This window comes from Miscanthus floridulus, chromosome 12 (assembly GCF_019320115.1).
Source record: "Miscanthus floridulus cultivar M001 chromosome 12, ASM1932011v1, whole genome shotgun sequence".
Taxonomy (NCBI): Eukaryota; Viridiplantae; Streptophyta; class Magnoliopsida; order Poales; family Poaceae; genus Miscanthus; species Miscanthus floridulus.
Genome location: NC_089591.1, coordinates 66,412,747 through 66,423,862, shown reverse-complemented (window position 1 = coordinate 66,423,862; position 11,116 = coordinate 66,412,747). Strand labels below are relative to the sequence as shown.

The window sequence follows — 11,116 nt, the reverse complement described above, 5'->3', positions numbered from 1 at the left end:
AACTAATGTGCGCACTTTTGCAATGGAGGCAACGCTCCAATATAGTCCCTCGCCTGCATCGAGGCAAAGGACAATTAAAACGTAAAAGGATATTGTTTAGCCTCTGCATCGAGTATTCTAGCCAGAGATGGTTGTGTTCGTAAAAAAAGTATCACATCGAGTGATGGTTATGTCTAGAAAAGAAGGAATACAGCATGAAATAGAGTTGTTGGTCGCGTGGTGCCCTATAGTTGTATCGGGAACTGGGCTGCCGACTTCCCTGTCGGCACACCAAATGTCGACTTACCTGTCGGCCTCCCACGGGCCGACTAGACCTGTCGGCCCTCCAGATGCCGACAGGGTCCCTGTCGGTGACGCTATTTTGGCGGCTCCCACTATTTTGGCGGGTGTCGGCTACCACGTGTGCGCCACGTATGCCTATCGGCTAGTGAGAGGCCGATAGGTGTCCTATCGGCCGTTGAGAGGCCGACAGACTGCTATATGTCAAATTTTTGTATAACAACTTCTTGATTTGCAATTAATCATTAAAAATATTATTATTTTAAAAAAATCGTTAGTTACTTAGTTCAGGCAGGCAGGCAGGCAGGCAGGCAGGCAGCCTTCTCTAAGCGGAGCACTGAATGATTTTATTGGTCGAGCCTTCGTAAAGCCCATTAACTTACGTGGGCCTCAACAAGTAAAGCAGTCACCGTCTGCTGTAATTGGGCTGACTTGCTCATCTTTTGGGCTGTTTCTTCCTGCCCACCAGAACCGAACCGACCCCTCTCCACCTTCCAGCAGTCCACCACCGGTCCACCGCGCGTCCCCGTCGGCGGCGTAGCCGGTAGGGCAGAACAGAACCCCGGAGATGGAGCGGGAGACGCGCAGCGCGTCGGCGGCGCTGTGGGGGCACGTGCACCTCCCACTGCTAGCGCGCGCGGGGTCCAAGGAGTCGATCGAGTACATCCTGCAGGCACTCTGGCGCACGCGCGGCACCGGCCTCGACGCCGCCGACCGCACCGTCGCCCGCGACGCTCTCCAGCTCTCCTCCGACGCCGAGCTCGACCCCGTCAGCACCCCCTGTCCCCCGCCCTTTGTCTTTCTTGCTTCCTTCCTGCGCCATCGCTCGCGTCGCGGGCGTTGCAGTGCAGGTTCAGACCGTTCAGTTCCCAACTCTGCTTCTTCGGCATCTCCCTGCTGCAGCTGCTGGTGTGCCTGAGGATACTGATCAGGCGGTGCGTCAACGAGAACGTCGCCAAGGACGACATCCCCAAGCTCTTCCCCGAGGAGGTGCCCCCCGAGCTTCAGAAGCTGCTCACCTTGCTGCTGCAGAAGTTCCAGCCGGAGTGGCAGCAGGATGCCGCCAAGGATCAGGTGAGGGTGACTGGGTGAGGTGCTGACACGGCGATTTGATGCTCAGCTCAGGCAACATGTTCTCGTCATTGTCTCCATCGTTTTCTGATGTTTCTCACGCGTCGAGCTGCTCCGTAGGAACCCGCGCGGCATTCCAGCTCTGCAGAATGTCCATTGAACCAAAATGGAGACCCATCAGAGCATCCAGGTGCTGCTAATGCAGAGGTGTGGTACTCTTTCGTGGATGTCAATCTTGCTGAACTTGAAGCTAGATGTTGGTTATCATTTCAATTATTTACCATTTTACCTGAACTAGTGAATGGCAATGGAGATGTGTAGTGCTCTAGGATGAGATATCTGATCAGGCTAAACTGCTGTTATTGCTGCAGCTTCAAAACGGTGCCGCGCCTGTTGAGGATTCTGTAGAATCATCAGTACAGAAAGAAGGGAAGAAGTCTCCATTAGCTAAGGATTCTTTGGACAAAATGTTGAAGGACTTGTTCTCAACCAAGGACCAAACGGCAACTGATGCAAGTATTTGTGTTTGCTGTACACGGGTTCCTCGGCAGATCCATTTTTCCTGCTTTTGCAGTTCCTCTTTTGTAGTTGTGTTGTACTAGTAGTATTAGCCTGGTTCTAATTTCCAGATGCTTTTCCCATTGTTTTTGCAGGGCAGTAACACCGGTCACGATGAGGTAGCTGGGAGCACTTAAGAAGTTAGCATGTGACGGCATTTAGCAACATCAGTAGTATAGCTAATCCATTGCTTTGTCAGTAATTAGGCATATCAATGCTTTGTTGTTTCCCTTCGATCTAATCACTGATCATTGATACCCTCGGCCACGACAGCTCCTTTTGTGCTAAGGAGCTGATGGAGTAAAGGAAGAATGTTACCTCTAACTGTATCATAACTATATCATTGCGTACTGAAATTGATTCTTCCATTTCCACGGCTAGGAAGGAATTATATATATGTTACATCTTTTTATCTATTATTAGTATTTCTTAGCTGCGATAGAAATGCACCTCTCTTCCTGAAGTTGCCATTTACCCAAAGAACTGTTCTATGCTGCAATAGTAATTTTCAACGCAGAATGTAATGGTAATTTCTTGATACCAGACCAACCAATAACAGCAGTTATCCAGTGACATTACATAGAAATCAAGTGAGCTCAAATCCCATAGAACACCGCTCCAACATTTGTGGTACAGCCTGACTCGAGAAACACAGAAAGTTGAAATGACTTATTATTTTGGTACAATATTAAGACTCGCAAGGATTCTATCCAAAAAAAAAGACTCGCAAGGATCACCACCATGGTTGCTCCAAGTGGTCAGCAGCGTACTTAATTTCACAGCTTAGATCTTCCTACGCATGAAGAGTTCTGTAGTTTGATCCGATGCCAAGATGTGTTGAGGATTCCTCTCAGATTCCATATGTCTTATACCTTTTCGGGTTGAACATTTGCAGCTGAGTCCACCTGTAGTTCACAAGGTGCATTTCTCATAAACTGTTTTAAGTTGGGTGAAACAGTGGGTTGAGATGGATTTCACTTACCGCCTTAGCAACAATCTCAGCATTTGCTGGTATGTCTAATGTAGCCTCAAAGAGAACCCAAGCCCACTTATCAGTTTGAGGTCCATCTGATGCATATGCCATTTGTCTTTCTGATATCTACGAGCCTCAACCCATGTTTTACCCCCATCAACAGATATATCCACTCTCTCAATGCCACGGCCACCACCTGAAAGTGCATATCCAGCAATCCTAGCCTGCAGCGAGCAAGCATAGTGGTGTGTGAAGATCTTATATAAAGTTTGCCCATAATACTTACACAGGATTCAGTCTCAGAGTATGCATTGCTATGAAAACATACTGACCTTTCCTTCCTTGATAACATCTACATCTTCCAGTGTACAGATAGCAGACTACATGATCAAAGTAAGTGAACACAAGTTCTTGAGACTAGCAGCACACATCAGCAATGAAGAATCAATGATGCAGTATACCTGTACAGGGAAATCCATTTGTGGCCTTCTAGTTGACCAATTAATATTATCCCAATCCACAGTTGGTGGAAACATTTTGTAATCTTTTTGCATAAAAAAACCCTGATTGAGAATAGCAGTCAGTTTTGAACCTAGACAATTAAAGACGAGAAGGCATTGCACTCATATTTTCAAAAAAAAAAAAAAGGCATTCCTCCTCTTTTATGTTGATACTGTCCAACCATTTTACAGAGCGTGCACCAATAACGCCAGGTACAACAACACGGAGTGGGTGTCCATGGTCACGATTGAGTATTTGAGTACCTACACATTGTAGTTTATAACAAGTAAATTGAAAAGACATCCAGATAAAATGAAAACTGAGAAGGCAAACAAGTAGCGGAATGCACAAAGACATTAAGAACAAATTACATCTTGAAGAGTAACTTAAACATCATATCGAGACTGTAAAACTGAATTCGAATATGCAAAGAAAGGTTAATGTTTTTCCACCTCTCCATTCATTTCATACGCAAGTAATACATCAGCATCAGGATATGTTGCCTGCTTTAATGGAATAGATGCCGTATAAGGACCGCCTTTTTCCTCCTGACACAAACAACATACAAGGTTAGCAGGGTGGCTTTGCCATAAGCATCTGCTAGTCAATAAGGATCATTACACTCACTTTACCCTTGTCAACGCTAACAAACTCAACATGCTTCCCTCCTAGAGATGTGACTGAAGTGAGTTCTGGTATTCCAACTAGCTCAAGGACATCAGATAGTTTGGCACCTCCCCAAGTTGCTGGAATCATAAAAACTCAGTAGATCTACTACTAGAGTCATTTTCGTCAACAAGCAAATGCAAGTGCTAGTATCTACAAGCAAATTTTGATGAGGACAATCAGAAGACAAAAGATTTCAGTATTTTCTGTATGATACTGTCATTCATCAGTAGGGAAAAAATGGAAGGTGAAAAAAGAAAGGTTGTCTGTTCCAGACTATAAATCAGGAGTCTGGAAGGGAAGTGAAAGATACAGTTCTAGGGATAGTAAAACAAAAGCAATTCTAGTAAATCCCTTCCATTTGATATGATCATTATACCTAGCTCATATGTTATTAATTAGTTCATATGAGAGCTCATGAGGTTCATCCAAACTGCTAATCTGATACTCACAGAGTAACCAGCAAGGGCTTCTTTCTAGTCTAGAACTCATAAGATTTCACAGGTGCTACTACCACTTGAAGATTGACACGAGCATACCACAATGGGTTCCATTTCTACAACCTCGAAATGAAAGGCACCACTTAAGTTCTGAACTCATTGCTTACCATTTCCAAGAGCAGATATGTCCCACCCAACACCTCTCACTTTTCGTACCTTACTCATCACAGTCCTCCTGTTTCCTGCACACTGCAAATGTCACGATCATATTGCTATACGCTTAGGTTATTAGTATTAGCCATACTAACATATAGGCATCACAGAACGATTAGTTGGGCAAGCATATATATGAAACCTGTAAAGTTGCTGTGACATTGTACTTTGGAAGAGCCCTGAGTGCAAAGTTCTATGTCAATTCTTTACTGAAGAGCAAAGACCATTCATGTCACATTATTAGACGCTAGAAAGAAAAAACATTATACATTACCAAATGTCAGCCATGGATAGCTGAATAGACTTGTTGACGAGACCAGAAATGTAAACAGTATATCTGTCGATCCATTCATATTAAGTGTCAGTGTTTGGTAAACTGTAACAGATCACAACGATAAAAGGAAATTCACAGTTTGTGCTAAGAAACCTTGATTGGTCCTCGACCTTAGGGATGGGTCCATGATTCCTCTTGTAGAAGAAATCCACTGGGGTGATGTAAGATGCTACTAGTGCCGATCGCTGAGGTTCAGCATTGAATGGCTCCTGCAAACAGCATGATGCACCCAGATTACTCCCATTTTTGTATCTTACTGGATAGTTCAGGAATAATTCCTACTAAAATAAAAACTCATTCAGGCAAAGCTCTTGACAACCTAGACATTCGCAACCGATAGCCCGATACACTGCCTCATTCTAGCACCCTACAGAGAACTACAACATCCTTGTGCCGCCGACTGCGGCCGGAAAGGCATACAAACTGGGGCCTATTTTCACATGACAGAGACTAGAAAAAAACCTGCTCACTGCCCAGTGCTCACCATGCTTCGCTAATCATTGCGCAGTAACAGCACGTGCACGTGCACGCCTGACGCATGCGGGCAGCGGAGCGCTACCCGCTGCAGCACAGCACCAACGGCGGGTCGGCGGCGGCCCGATCGGCCAACGCGCCGGCGCCGTAGAAGCCCTCGCACGCATCCAGCCGGCCTGGATTGGGCCGAGCGCCCGGGCCAAGCCAGAGCCGCGAACGAATCCGCGCGATTGGCGACACCACAAGGCACCCACCCAATCACTCAAAGTCTCGAATCTACAAGGGGGTGGGACTCGAGGAGAGGGGAGCGTAGCTCTGACCTTGGAGTTGATCTTGAGGGCCGGGTGACGCGGCGGCTCCTCCGCGTAGTCGGACGGCGCCGTGAGCCCGGCATCTTCGCTGACCTCCGCGGCTCGCTCTCCCTGGAGGTCCGCTGCTCGCTCTGCTCCGCGAAACGAAAGGGGTGGAAGTGGGTCTCCCTGCTTTGTTTGATTTTGTGTGTGTGTGTGTGTGTGTTGACTCGGTGGCGAGCGCGAGGCCCGCGGGCGCTCCCTGACCCGGGCCCCCGCCCGACCTAACATTCCTCTTAACTAAGTTACGTAGTGAGTGGAAATTTTTACTACAGTTAAAATATACAATAATAAGTTTATCATAAAAATTTTATCATAATTGGAGCATAGAAACTATAGCTATAAATTAATTATAGAAAAATATATATCAAAAGCTACAGCAAAAAAATTATACTAAATCATACCATATTATATGTTTACTTTAAAGATCTACTCATGTAGAGTCTAACAAAATTAGATTTTTATTTTATGATTTTTCTGTGATTTACTATGTTTTTCAAAGATTCAGCCAAGATAAATAAAAAAGAAAAAGGCAAAACTGTCTTCGAAAACCGGTTAGGTAAAACGAACGGTTTTAAAAGTTCAGGAAGATAGTTTATCGAGTTTTAGAGTTAAGGAAAAGAAGACTTTCGTAAAAATTGAGAGAGATAATGTAGATTTTTTTCCCACTAAAAAAGGTTTCTTCCTCAATGTTTCCGCATGCATGGAACGTGGGTTTTGATCTAGCTTTTGCAATGGGCCCTGAATTTGGACTCAAAACTACGGCTAAAATGGACGGGATGGCCCTGCTGTCTTGGATACAGACACACGAGAGGACGTCCGTCCGTCCAAACGGGACAAATGTGCCTTGTGTCGCGCGCCCTGTGGGCCTCATGTCTCGTACGGTTGCACCAGCCTCGCCTTGTGCCCCTTCGCCTCCCGCCTCGCGTCGTGCGCCCCTACACGTCGCGCACGGTCGCACCAAACTAAAAGCTCTAGTTTGGTTTTGGTTAATTGATAAAACTCTAAGTGCTAACCTAGTTTATTAAAATAATTATGAGATAGGTAGCACTACTCCAAGTGATGAAGCAATGGCGAAGATCATAATGATGGTGATGGCATGGTGATGATCAAATGCTTGAACTTGAAAAAAAAGAAAGAGAAAAAAAAGGCTCAAGGCAAAGGTAAAAATAGTAGGAGCCATTTTATTTCAGTGATCAAGACACTAAGCGAGTGTGATCATATTTAGGTTAGATAGCCGTACTATTAAGAGGGATGAAACTCGTATTGAAATGCGGTTATCAAAGTGCCACTAGATACTCTAACTCATTACATATGCATTTAGGATCTAGTGGAGTGTTAACACTCTTGAAAATGCTTGTGAAAACATGCTAACACATGTGCACAAGGTGGTATATTTGGTGGTTGGCACATTTGAGCAAGGGTTAGAAACTTCACCGACGGAGTATCCGCCCGTAGAGTGCGGACAGTCCGACGGTGCCACCGGCACCCTATACAGAAAATACATGGGTTCAATGAGTGACCGGACGCTGGTGGCGCAGTGACCGGACGCTAGGTTCAGAGTCCGGTCAGCGACAACAGTAAGCACACGGTCTCGGTCTTGTGATCGGACACTGGCGTATAAACTGACCGGACGCTCATGGTCTGAGTCCGGTCAGTGCTGGCGTATGCTGACGTGAGGCACACAGAGAAAACGTTGAGTGACCGGACACCGGGTGAGTCTAGTCGAGCATGACCGGACGCGTCCGATCGTGAAATTTCACGTTTGGAACCAAACTGGAAACGACCGGACGCTGGGGTCCTACGTCCGGTCACTTTCTAACTGACGCGTCCGGTCATCACTTGACCGTTGAGATCGAGCGATTGGCATTTGAAGCCGATGACACGTGGCAAGCATCGGGCGACCGAATGCTGGGGTCCTGTGTCCGGTCAAACTGACTGGAGCGTCCGGTCCCCCCGAGTTGTGCCTAGTGAAGAGGTACAACGGCTCTATTTCGTGGGAGCTTCTATTTAATCCCCATGGCCGGCTCAAGCTCACTCTTTTAGTCATTTGCATTGACATAGCAACCTTATGAGCTTAGCCAAAGCCCTCCCACTCATCTCCATCATTGATCCATCATCATTGTGAGATTGGGAGAGTCCAAGTGCATTGCTTGGGTGATTGTATTTTGAGGCACTTGATATTCGTGTTTCGCTGCGGGATTCACTTGTTTCTCTTGGTGATTGCCGCCACTTAGACGGCTTGGAGCAGCGAGAATCGTTGAGCGAAGGTTGATGATTGTCTCCAGCTCCGATCGTGGTGACTGTAAGGGGTCTTGTGCCTTTTCCGGTGGAGCGCTGAAAGATAACTCTAGTGGATTGCTCGTGTCATTGAGTTACCTCACTTGTGGGTAGGTTCTTGTGGTGTCTAATTATATGGACGAGGTTCGTGCAACACCTCTTAGCCGCTGAACCACCAAGTGTTGGTCAACACAATAGGGACTAGCGTGCCAACAAGCACGTGAACCTCAGGAGAAAAATCGGTTGTCTCTTGCCCTTTGGTATTCTCCCGGTGATTGATTTAGTATTTATCTTGTGGTTGGTTCACTTCTCTATACGGCGGTATAATCACCCTACTCACTCATTTATATTCTTACAAACTAGTTATAGCAAGCTCTTTAATGTAATTAGAATTAAGAGCTTCCTTTGTTATTTTAAGTTTATCTAGTGGAGCTCTTTAGTGTAGCAAGTGTGAGAGCTCTTAGTGAGTAGTAACAAAGTAAATTGTGTGTCTAGTAATCACAGCAACTAGAATTGTTGTATATGTGGCTTGCAACCCTTGTAGAGGTAGAGCAAGTTTGTATTTCGCTATTTGTTATACTAATCAAATTGCTCTAGTTGGTTTGTAGATTTTTAATAGGCTATTCACCCTCCTCTAATCATATTAGAACCTTTCACAGACCTGCCTCACGCCACGCGCCCTTGCGCCTCCCACCTCGCGCCTCCCATGGTCGTATTGGACCCGCCTCGCGTCGCGTGTAGATACGAACCCGCTAGGGTTTATGGATGATCTTTCGATGAGAGGCGTGAGACAACTCGATTTGGTGGATGGAGATGACGTTCACGGCCCGACTACAGCCTTCCAAGACTGCGCCTTAGCAACCGATACACCACCTCCAAAGGCCGTCACGATCTTGTAGAGCGCAACAACCAGCCACTAGGGCTCCCGTCCTGCAAGCAATCGAAGAACTAGCAAGAACAACGAAACAAGCACTGAATTTGCAAGATGAAATTGAAAGCCTCAAACTGAATCTTATTATGAGTGGGGTTCCGAAGACGAGGAGACGGGCGGCTGGATCAGCACGCGCGCCTACAAGCAAGTAGCAAAGGCTAAACTTGATCTAAACAAAACCCGAGTGTTCCTGGTGGCGGACTAAGGGGTATATGACGTGTAGGAGGACGACCACAAGAGAGTTTGGGTCGTGCTCCAACCCTAGGACGCGTCCCTACTGGACTCTAAACGATACAAGCTCATTGGGCTAACTTAAGGTGGCGCAGCACCCTGGACAGAATAGACCTCTCGGTGATTTTTGGACTGTTGACGTCGCTTCTGAGCAGGTATGAGTATGAGGTCAGATCCGTATGAAAGTAGACTTTATTAGCTTTCCAACAAGTCCAGAATCACCCCAATCCGACTCCGTATGTAACCGTGGCGACCGTCGCAAGTTGGAGGTGTGTTGTAGTCCGAATCCAGCCTACGCGAGTCCTTTTCCCTTTCGGTCTTCTCCTTGATTCCTAATCAAAACAAGAGTGCACGTGTCTCCAAGATCTAAATAGGATGGACAAGAGCTCAAGAAGGAACTCACTTGATGATTAACTTTTCGAGCACGAGCACGAGTAATAGGACCAGCAGGTGACGGCGTGGATGTATGATCGGTGTTGATGTCCTCATCATCCTCCCTTTCTTGAATTTGAGTCGTCCTCGACTCAAGCTCATCTTCCTCACCCAAATAAGGCTTCAAATCTACAATGTTAAATGTGGGACTAACCCCAAAATCTATAGGAAGATCAAGCTTATATGCATTCTCATTTATTCGTTGCATCACTTTAAAAGGACCATCCGCTCTAGGCATCAATTTAGATTTTCTTAATTCAGGAAACCTATCCTTTCGCAAATGCAACCAAACCAAATCTCTAGGTTCAAGAATCAATTCCCTTCTACCTTTATCTCCAGCAAATTTGTACTTAGCATTCATGCGCTCTATGTTTTCTTTAGTGGTTTCATGTAGTTTTAGCATCAATTCAGCACGTTTCTTAGCATCAAAATTCAACTTTTCAGAACTTGGCAATGGCATTAAATCAATAGGAGCACGTGGTAACAAGCCATAAACAATCTCAAAGGGACACATCTTCGTAGTAGAATGCAGCTGAACGATTATAAGAAAACTCAATATGAGGCAAACAATCTTCCCACATCTTAATATTCTTCTTTAAAATAGTCCTTAACATAGTAGACAAAGTTCTATTCACAACTTCAGTTTGACCATCAGTTTGGGGGTGACAAGTGGTGGAAAATAAAAGCTTAGTCCCCAATTTGGCCCATAAAGTTCTCCAAAAATGGCTAAGAAATTTAGCATTCACGATCAGAAACAATTGTATTTGGCACACCATGCAAGCGAACAACTTCTCGAAAGAACAAATCAGCAATATTTGTAGCATCATCAGTTTTATGACATGGTATGAAATGTGCCATTTTAGAGAATCGATCCACAACCACAAAAACACTATCTCGCCCTTTCCTAGTCCGTGGCAATCCCAACATAAAATCCATAGAAATATCCTCCCAAGGAGCACTAGGAACAGGAAGAGGCATATACAAACCTGTGTGGATTCAACCGGGACTTAGCCTTTTGACTATGTTGTGCAGCGAGCAACAAATCTCTCCACATCTCGTCGCATCTTTGGCCAAAAGAAATGACCAGCAAGAATGTCCTCCGTCTTCTTCGCTCCAAAATGCCCCATCAAGCCACCTCCATGCGCTTCCTGCAGCAACAACAAGCGAACGGAGCTAGCTGGAATGCATAGCTTGTTAGCTCTAAACACAAACCCATCATTGACGATGAATTTGTTCCACGTTTTCCCATCTTTACAATGCAGCAGCACTTCTTTAAAATCAGCATCATGAGCATATCGATCTTTAATTGTTTCTAACCCAAAGATCTTGTAATCAAGTTGATTCAGCAAAGTATATCTCCTAGACAATGCATCTGCAATGATA

General features: G+C 45.5%; 2 pseudogenes; one reads left to right on the top strand and one right to left on the bottom strand.

Moving 5' to 3' along the window:
* The first annotated feature begins 762 nt into the window (after positions 1 to 762).
* LOC136498205 (uncharacterized) lies at positions 763 to 2,232 on the top strand (annotated as a pseudogene).
* A 233-nt stretch (positions 2,233 to 2,465) lies between these two features.
* On the bottom strand, positions 2,466 to 6,090 carry LOC136496025 (sulfite oxidase-like; annotated as a pseudogene).
* Positions 6,091 to 11,116: the final 5,026 nt, after the last annotated feature.